Below are 10,741 nucleotides of genomic sequence, written 5' to 3'. Positions count from 1 at the left end.
TTCTCCGCAAGTGCCCCAATCAAGTATCCATTGACTTATTCTATCAAACTAAGCCTCCGAACATTTGCCTGATTGTTTCAGTAGTAGTCCCCAAGCCTATCAATGTGGTCGAGCTCATCCTGCTCTATTACAACAACCTTCTTACCAAGAAATTCTTCCTTTTGTGTATACTCCCATTTGGTATACTCGTATTGGTCCTTGAGTTATTCAAGTTCTTCCTTTATCTTCACACAGCCCTTCTGCATCTGCATGCTCTCGGCCTTCGTCGAAGCCCATTCAGAACTCCATTTCTCCATTTGTTCCAATACCTTTTTCAGAAAATCCTTTCCCGCATTATGGCCAGATTCACTTGTCACAACCTGAGGTCCTTCTGCCATTTCTGCCATCTGCTTTCCTTGCAAACCTGAATCACCTATCACGAATGTCAAGTATTTAGCTTCCCGTCATTCATCAACTCTGATACCATCTGTCACGCCCCTACACTGGCGGTACTCTTCCAACCACACTATAGGAGGTGTGGCACCACCGACCACTTTCTTTTCACCAATACTTGCGATCGTGGACTACGCCTACTTTCTATACTTAGTTTATTTTTCAACAGCTAAGCATATCTTTCATTATACCATTCATCGTATTAACTTCATTACACATGAATCAACATTAACATGAAATACACAACAATATAACTGGGAGGGGCAACTCCCTATGATGAGTCTGCCCGTAATAATAATAATAATAATAACAGTTTACAATATACAAGTTAAATCTTGAGGAAACCCCAAATTTACACTTATAATATTTTTACATTCTTTGGCACAACTCAGTTAGCCCAGCTCGTTGGCGTGCCCACATGGTCACCCACACGACTCTTGCCCAACTCGTCGTTTGCCTCCACACGTTCACCCGAACACATTTCGTTCAACTTGTCCAACTTGTCTATCGGCGATTCGTTCACCGTGCACCCATTCAAGACTTCACCCAAACCTCCGTTCACCAACTCGTGTCGTTCGGGTGGGCGCCCTGCCACGACCTCGAAAAACCTCCCGAACGGTTCTCTGAATGACCTTGAACAACCTTCTGCATGACCTCTGAATGACCCTCTAAACGACCTCCGAACGACCCACTGAACGACTTCCTTCACGTTCATTCAGCCCTGCACGATCGTCCGTTCAGCCCTACACGACCGTTCGTTCAGCCCTCCAAATGACTTCCTGAACGACTTCTTGAATGACTCGTTCAGACTCCCATGTGCATCTACACGTGTGCCCTAGCTCGCCCTATGGCACCCTCGACCTGCACCTCAGCTCGCATGTTCGTTTCGGCGTGAGAGCTTCGGCCGAACCGCCTGCACTATGCCTTTATTTCAGACCCAAACTCCTCGCACTTCCACTTCTACGTTTGATTGCTTGGTTGATCGCTTGATCGAGAATGCCTTAGCCCCATGCCAAAGTCATCCCATATATATGGCTCGCCAAACCTTGGACCATTGCGTCCTTCTATTTGGTCGACCCATCGTTTCCTCCATTTCAACATTCTGAATGGGTCGGCCTGCCCACCGGCCGACCCAAGTGTTGTGTCTCCACCGTTTGGCCTCGCCCGCCTATCGGCCCACCGGGACCGCTCACGGCCTATATACCCAAACAACCACCAACACTTAGTCTTTTTCTCACGTGTTTCTTCCCCACTGTGCGCTGCTCCTCAGCTCGTAACCTCCGTGTTCGCTCGCCGACTTGCCTGCAACTCGTGGGCCTTACACCGGTGGCCCAATGGAACGCAAGGCTGGCAAGGTGATTCCGGGAATCACCCCACCCTCCACCCCACCCTGGCGACCCAACGGCCCGCGGGGGTGGCGTGGTGATTTCGAGAATCACCCCGCCCTCCGCCCCACCCCAGTTGTAAGGCCCTGCGACTTATGCGACGGGTGGGCGCATCCACTGAACGGATGAGCGAAGCAAACAGGTGAGCTGCGGTCAAAAATGGGTGAGACACATGAGTGAAGATGTGTGGGCGAAGTTTTGGTTGCAAACTTATAGCGGGCGAGCTGGGCTCGACCCGCTGGCCGACTTGAACCAAAGTGCGATGGAGGGGTGCGGCCACCCACGAGTTGGGTGGGCTGACCGAACATATAGCAAACGAAGTGAGTCGGCCGGGCGGTGAAACATGGGTCGGCTGGGTGGCACGACCCGCCACCCAACCATATGAATAAGTGGTGTGGTGGATAGGCAAAGGCATCAATCATTCGACCAATGAACAAGCATTCGGTGAAGTGCGAGTTGGGAGTTGCAGTGAAGTGCGAAGGAGGCATGACTGCGGTATCCACAAGTCATGAACCCGCACGATGGGTAGCTCGAATGAAGAGACATCGTTTAGGGTGAAATGACGAGTCAGCAAGGCTACATGCCAGGTGCGCTTGCAGGATGAGTTGGTGGTTGGGCAGAATGGTGGAATGAAGGCATTCGGGTGGACGGTTCGGTGAGTTGGGAAAGGTAGCACGACGGGTGCACCCGCCGACGAGACAAGTTGACGGGTGAATGCCAGGTGAAGTGTGCAGTGGGCAACCATGCATGACGAAACGTGCGGACAGGCGACCCAGGTAGGGCGCACCGTGCACGATGAAATGGTGAACATGCGGACGGGCAACCTGGGTAGGGCGTGCCATGCACGACGAAACAAAGGGTTTGTGCGACAAGGCGAACGAAGGTTGGCAAGGCAGCTCCAGGGGCGTCTTTGCCTGGTAAAAAGCCGAAGTTGCATGGTGGTGTAGACTTGGTGTAAAATTGTAAAAATTGAAGTATTATCATTATTTCGGGCAGACTCATATTTGCAGGGAGTTGCCCCTCCCAAGTTATTCTGTTGTGCACTTGTGTTAAATAATGATAATGTGTTTATGAAGTTAATGTGAATGTTTTCGCTGTGTTAATGAAAATTATACTTAATAGTTGAAAAATAAACTAAGTATAGGAGTAGGCGTAGTCCACGATCACAAGTATTGTTAAAAAGAAAGTGGTTGGTGGTGCTGCACCCCCGATCGTGTGGTTGAAAGACCACCGCCAGGGTAGGGGCGTGACAGTTGGTATCGGAGCCCTGATTTAGAGAACGAGTTGAAGCACAACTTCACTATGTGACAGGTTGATTCAGAGGCCAATACGTGACGAAGAAATCTATCAGGTGATTCAAATTGAAGTTTATGGTCTACACTAGATCACAAAGGAAGCAGATGGCGGCAATGGCGGAAGAACCTCAGGTTATGATGGGTGAATCTAGCCAAGATGCTAGAGAAGCTTTCATTCACAGGGTATTGGATCGTATGGAAGAATTGGGTTCCGATATGGCTTCGATGAAGGCCGAGAACATGCAGGTTCATGAAGGCTATGCGAAGGTGAAGGAGGAACTTGAAGACCTCAAGGTTCAGTGCGAGTATACTGAATGGAAGTATACACAAACGGAAGAAGAAGTCAAGAAGATTGGTAAAGCAAGAGATCAAGGTTTGGTTGAAATCTTGAAATTGCAGCAAGCTCTTGACGATGCTCTGAATGAGATTGCAGTTTTGAAGAGGGTTGTGAGACACAACTCAGGTGGAGGTGTGGCTCATGTCAAAGTCAAAGAACCGGATTCTTATGACGAGACGAGGAGTGCGAAAACTCTTGGTAACTTTCTATGGGATATGGAACCGTACTTGGAGCATTTGGGATTATCCGATGACGAAACCAAAGTGAAGGTAGTTGCTCAATTCTTGACAAAAGATGCTAAGATGTGGTGGCGAAGGAGGATGGATCAGATTGCCAATGGAAATGCTGAAGACATAACTTCGTGGGATGACATGAAGAAGGCTTTGCAAACCCACTTCAGTCCACAAGACGAAACATGGGATGCAAGGATGAAGATAAAATATATAAAGCAAATGGGAAGTCTGCAGGCATATCAACGAGAGTTCTCAAGTGTAGTTTTGGAACTTCTAGACATAGCGGAAAGGGACAAGGTGTTCAACTTTATCATAGGTTTGAAACCTTGGGCACAGAATGAAGTGAAGTGACAAAAGATTAAGACACTTGAGGAGGCATTTGTTGCTGTGGATCGTTTGGTGGAACACTATGATGAGGGTTCCTATGAGAAGAAGAATAAGTATGACAAACTGAAAGGAAAGACTACGAAAGAGGAGACTTTGAGATCAAATGACAAGGCGAAGACAAAGAAACCGTTGAAGTGTTGGATATGTGATGAACCACACATGGTGAAGAATTGTCCTTCAAGACCAAAGGTGGTTGCCTTGGCACAGTCCAATGTGAAGAAGAAAGAAGAAACTTTTGTCAGGGGTATGCATATCCTAGGAGATGCAGTGGCTATGGAAGCTGTCTTAAGGAGAGACCTGGAAAGAAACAAATTGGAGTATGTCGAAATGAAGGTTGGGAGTGTTGCTGTGCTTACTATGGTGGATAGTGGCGCAACTCAAAACTTTATGAGTGAGGATACTGCGAGAAGGATTGGGCTGAAGTTTGTACCAGTGCAGGAACAAATGAAGACAATGAATTCTCCTCTAGATTCTGTGATTGGTGTGGCTGAAAGAGTGGATGTGACACTTGGTGAATGGACAGGGAAAGTCGATTTCACTGTGGTGCGGATAGATGACTATGAGGCTATACCGGGCATAGAATTTATGAAGCAATTTGATGCGATGATTGCCCCCCATATGAAGAAACTGTACATTTACAACAGACGAGAGGATGTACCTATTGGTGTTCCAACATTGGGAGTAACTAAGCCCGAACGTAAGCTGATAGCGATGAATATGGAGAATGAGAAGCGAGATGAAGAGATCTGTAAGCGATTGTCTGCTGTAGAGGCAAAGCTTATGGAACAGTCACAGGTTGTCAAATCATTGTCAGATAGCATCTTGGATCTATCTAAGAGGCTGGAAGTAGTGGAGGATGACGATGACGAAGAGTATGTGAGGTCGAATGTTCAGATGGAGGATCGGGAGGCATACTTGCAGAGGATGGAAGCGGAGGATCCGGATAGGTGGATTGAGTTGATTAGTGAGGGAGAGCCTTCAGGCTCTGCTCCCTCCTCATCTACTTAGACTATCACGGAGGATGAGGCTCATTGTTAGCTTCTCATGGCAGTGAGTCTCCAAACATTTTGAGTAGGCATCTAGAGGTGAGATGACACAGATTGATAGGTAGTATGCAGTGGACAGTAATGACGATGTAGGGGCATGAGTTCTTGTGGAGGTGATGCATGGTTGGATTAGCTACCCAACTAATCATCGACATGAGGTGTAACACCCTGCAACTCCGTGGTTGCACGAGCGCGCCCACAAACTCGGCGAGTTGAACAAACTGAAGAAGAGTGACCGAAATGGGTGAGACATTATATGTTGGTGAGGTGCGTCGCACACTTATACGTAGGTGAGTCATAGACTTGTACCGTGGGCTGACCAGGTGAGGAAACATGTGTTGGGCTAACATGAGGGGGCAGTCCCATGATCTGGGTGAGTTGACCCGCCTCTCGGTTAGATTTCACATGTAGAACAAATCGGCCGAAGGATGAGACGGAGGGTCGGCCGAGTGGCACGACCCCCGCCACTCACCATACATATAGGCGGGTGAGACTTGGTGGAAATCATCACATAATTCGCTCGTCAAACAAGTTTAGAAGTCGAAGTGGAAGTGTGAGGTGAGAAGCGTGGCGCAGAACCGTAGGTGCAGTTCATGATCCCGCTCGTCGGGCAGACCAACATGAGACTTGGCGGAGTTCAGCGAACGGGTTGTGCGAAGTTCGGGTGGAGGGCCGCATGAAGGCACGCTCGCCCGGCAAGTGTAAATGACTCGGGTGAAGGGGAGTTGGGTGGAGGGCCGCACGAGGGCGCGCTCGCCCGACTCATGAACGAGTTGGGTAAGCTGAATGGACCAACCGAGGGTGGCGGGTGACTTGGGTGAGGGTGCCCATGCATGCCGAGTTAGGCAAGCTTGGGAATCGGTTAAGTGTGGATTGTAGGTGCGACCACTGTGCAAGGTGTGCACGAGGTGGGCGCCCAGTGGCAAATGACACGATTGTAACGCCGGTGGAGCTTTTGCTCCCGGTCATCTATTTTCTCATAAACTCATAATAAAAGAGTATTATTGCATATGATGGTGTCCTCTCTGCTGTGTTTAATGTTTATGGTTATATGTTATGATGTTAATGGATTCTGCACATTAATATTGTTAATGAAAGATGATGAATGTTAGGCATAGTTCGCAAAGTAACTTAACAATGGAACATGTTAGCTACTTAGGCGGTGCCACACGGTTGCCAATTAACGAAAAAAGAATTGGGGGCGTGACAGATGGTATCAGAGCTACTTGCAGAGAACAACCATGTATGCAGGGAAAAGTTATGGAGAAATTATGGATTAACAGTCTGGGTTTCGTAGACTTGATGGTTCATGGCAAGACCATTCAAGCTCTGGTGGACACAGGGGCCACTCATAACTTCATGATGACACAGTTAGCAAGAGAGGTTGGACTGATGATCTTCCCATCGAATGTGGAAGTCAAGGCGGTGAACTCTAGAGCTAAAGTGGCAGGTTTGGCACACGAAGTGCCTGTGCAGATAAAAGACTAGAAAGGTCAGTTGGACTTCACAGTGATGGAGATGAATGACTTTGATATGATAATGGGGGAAGATTTCTTGAAGGGAAACAAGGCAATTGTTGTCCCCTTCTATGATGAGGTGTTGCTGGTTGGATAGTTACAAACTTGGACTTTGCCCACTCATAGGCAAAGGCGGGAAGTCAAGGTGTAGCATGTTTCTGCACTGAGTTTGGAGAAGGCTATGAAGGAGTCAGATATGGAGACATATGCGGTGATGTTCAAGGGAGTCAAAGGTGATGGAGTGGGGATGCCTGTTCCAGCTGAGATTTATGAGGTATTGGCCAAATATGCAGATTTGATGCTTGATGAGCTACCAAAGAAACTTCCACCAAGGCGTGCAGTGGACCATAGCATAGAGCTTGAGCCAGGGAAGCAACCTCCGGCTAAAGCACCTTATCGGTTGTCAGGACCTGAGTTGGAGGAATTGAAACGACAGTTAAAGGAGTTAACTGATGCAGGTTTCATCAGACCTTCAAGGTCCCCCTATGGAGCTCTGGTATTGTTCCAGCAAAAGAAGGATTCGAATGAGCTACGGATGTGCTGTGATTACTGTGCTCTTAACAAGCAGATGATGAAGAACAGGTATCCTTTGCCATTGGCTGTTGATTGCTTCGACAAGCTTGCGAAGGCCCGAGTGTTTTCCAAGCTAGACTTGAGGCATGGGTATTATCAGGTGTGGATAGCTGAAGGAGACGAAAAAAAGACTGCGATAGTGACAAGGTATGGTTGCTTTGAATTCCTTGTTATGCCATTCGGGTTGTGCAATGCTCCTGCTACGTTTTGCACTTTGATGAATGATGTTCTACGTCCATACTTGGATTCGTTCGTAGTAGTATACTTGGACGATATAGTGGTGTACAGTGACAACATGGAGGATCATAAGAAGCACTTGGTGATGGTGTTTGAGGCACTGAAGGAAAATCAGTTGTACTTGAAGAAGTCTAAGTGTGTGTTTGCTTAGACCGAGATTCCGTTCCTTGGACATATAGTGGGTCAAGGGTACATACGGATGGAGCTGAGCAGAGTGAAGACGATCGAGGACTGGGTTGAACCAAAGAATGTCCATGATATGAGGGTGTTTTTGGGCATGACCAACTACCAACGGAAGTTTGTAGAGGGGTACTCCAAGGTAACATCATCACTGACAGACCTGTTGAAGAAAGACAAGAGATGGAGTTGGATGGATAAATGTCAGGTGGCATTTGATGATTTGAAGAAGAGGATGGTTACAACACCGATACTGAAGTTGCCGGACTTCGAGCGACCGTTTGAGGTACACACAGATGCTTCAGATTTTTCCATAGGAGGGGTTCTTGTGCAGGATGGGCATCCGGTGGCATATGAGAGTCAGAAGTTGAACGATAGAGAACGAAGGTATCTAGTCCATGAGAAGGAGATGACTACGATCATTCACTGTCTTCATGTGTGGAGGCATTACCTTATTGGGAAGCCGTTTGTTGTCAAGACGGACAACATTGCAGCAAGTTATTTTGCATCACAACCGAAGCTTTCTGCAAAGCAAGCTCGTTGGCAGGACTTCTTGGCAGAATTCGACATGACTATTGAGTATAGACCGGGGAGACTCAATGCGGTAGTAGATGCCCTTAGCAGGAAGGGACAACTTGCAGCATTGGAAGGGGAAGACCAGGCAACAAGGAGTAGGAGCCGAGTTCAGATGTCGGAAGAGATGCAGAATAAGCTCAAGGAAAGTGTTGAGACCGATACTCAAGCGCAGAATATAGTGAAGCAGATAAAGGAAGGGAAGACACGAAAGTTATTTCTCCGAGATGGATTCTTGTTCTTTGGAAACCGACTCCATGTTCCAAAGTCATCTAGGCTCAGGAGGCACCTTTTGAAGGAGTGCCATGACTCACTGTGGGCTGGCCACCCAGGGCAGCGTCGTTCTTTGGCATTGTTGGAGAGAGGATTCTTTGGCATTGTTGGAGAGGACTCCAGATTGAGCTAAATCTAAAGAAGTGTACTTTCCTCGTCCCCTTTGGGAACTTGCTCGGCCATGTGGTCTGCAGACAAGGCCTGATGGTGGACTCGATGAAGATTTCTGTCATACTCAATCAGCAAGCGCTGCGTAGTGTCAAGCAACTCCGCACCACGTTGGGACACACTGGCTACTATCGTAAGTTTATTAAGGGCTATGCACAAATCACGGCACCAATGGAATAATTATTGAATAAAGACGCTACATATTTTTGGAATGACGATTGTAAGAAAAGTCTGGAGATTCTCAAGGAAAAAATGGCGTCCGCTCCCATTTTGGTTTTCCCAAAATGGGACATCGAATTTCATGTCCATGTTGATGCGTCGTGTATCGCACTGGGCGCTGTACTCATGCAAGAAGGAGCGGAAGGAATTGATCACCCGATCACGTTCGCAAGTCGACGATTGTCCAAAGTTGAAAAGAACTACTCCACTACTGAGCGTGAGGGGTTGGCGATGGTATATGCGCTCCAGAAATACCGCCACTATCTACTCAGTGGGCACTTTAAGATGTATACTGATCATTCTGCGTTGAAATACTTAGTGAATAAGCCTGTGTTGGGGGGGCACATTTGTAGATGGTTGTTATTGTTTCAAGAATATGACTTCGAGGTCATTGTGAAGCCGGGACGCCTAAACACAGGTCCAGATCACCTCTCGCGAATTGAGAATGGTGAGGAACCAACAAATTTGGAGGAAGGACTACCTAATGCACAGCTCTATGTAGTGTGTGTCACAGATGATCATTTCGAGGATATCATCCACTTCTTAACCACAGGAACCGCGCCGCAGGGCTATTAAATTCAGTAGAGGAAAGAATTGGTGATACGCACGATGGATTTTACTGTTATCGCGGGGCACCTCTACAAAATGGGAAACGATGAAATATTACGAAGGTATGTACCTAAATTTGAGCGAGGACAGATCCTTGCAGAAGCACATGTGGGGGTTGCAAGAGGACATTATGCGGGATGCGCAACAACATAGAAGATTCTTCGCCCTGGACTATGGTGGCCAACTCTACATCAAGACTCAAAAGCATACTGTTGGGCCTGTGATGTATGTCAACGGACTGGGAAACCATTGCGGAGGGATGAAATGCCGCTCCATCCACAGATGACGCTGCAACCGTTCGAAAAATGGGCAATCAACTTTGTGGGCCCTATCACATCTCAAGGAAAGATGGGCGCGCACTATATCATCACCGTGATAGAATACTTGACGAGATGGGCAGAAGCACAGCCGGTTAAGGACTGCATGGCTGCTACAGCTGCGAAATTTTTGTTCGAGAATGTGTTGATGCGGTTTGGATGCCCGAAAATTCTAATGAGCGACCATGGAATGCACTTCCTGAATGAAACTATCAGCGTGCTCACTGAGGAATTCTAGATATATCATCAGCAGAGTATGCCATACCATTCGCAAACGAATGGGACTGTCGAAGCTTTCAACAAGATTTTGGAGACTGCATTGACCAAGGTATGTAATGCGCAGTGAAACAATTGGGATTTGCACATACTTGTTGTGTTATGGGTGTACCGAACCACATGAAAGAAGTTGACGGGTCAGACACCTTTCCAGTTAGTCTATAGCACAGATGTCGTCATGCCGATGGAATACATTGTACCCAGTTTGCAAATAGCAGCAATGATAGGTATTGCAGACCACGGGGCCTTGGAGAGAGGCTCGCGCAACTGGAAGAACTCGAGGAGGAATGGTTTCTGGCAGGATTCCATCAGCAGGTACAGAAGCAGTGCGAAAAGGCTTGGCATGATTGCCATATCAAGTTGTGTACGTTCAAAGAAAATGATTTAGTATTGCTGTATGACAGCAAGTTTGAGAAATTTCCTGGAAAAATCCGGATGCATTGGTTGGGACCATATGTAGTCAAGGAAGTCACAGATGGAGGCGCGGTCCAGCTCGGCAAGCTTAATGGAGAGCCCTTCCCAGGAAGAGTAAATGGCAGTCACCTGAAGCTCTACATGGGTGGGCTGGCTACCTGACTAACTGACCGAAGTACAGTCTCACTGCTCCAGACAGTTGAAAGAGAGTGCGGGACGATAAAGCAGTCTGTAAGGGAGTTGCGCAACAACGAGGGTGCGCGTAGAATCGGT

Source organism: Pinus tabuliformis, chromosome X (genome assembly GCF_031772625.1).
Source record: "Pinus tabuliformis cultivar Carrire ecotype Pingquan chromosome X, CPIR1, whole genome shotgun sequence".
NCBI classification, from domain to species: Eukaryota; Viridiplantae; Streptophyta; class Pinopsida; order Pinales; family Pinaceae; genus Pinus; species Pinus tabuliformis.
This window is presented reverse-complemented; position numbering follows the sequence as displayed.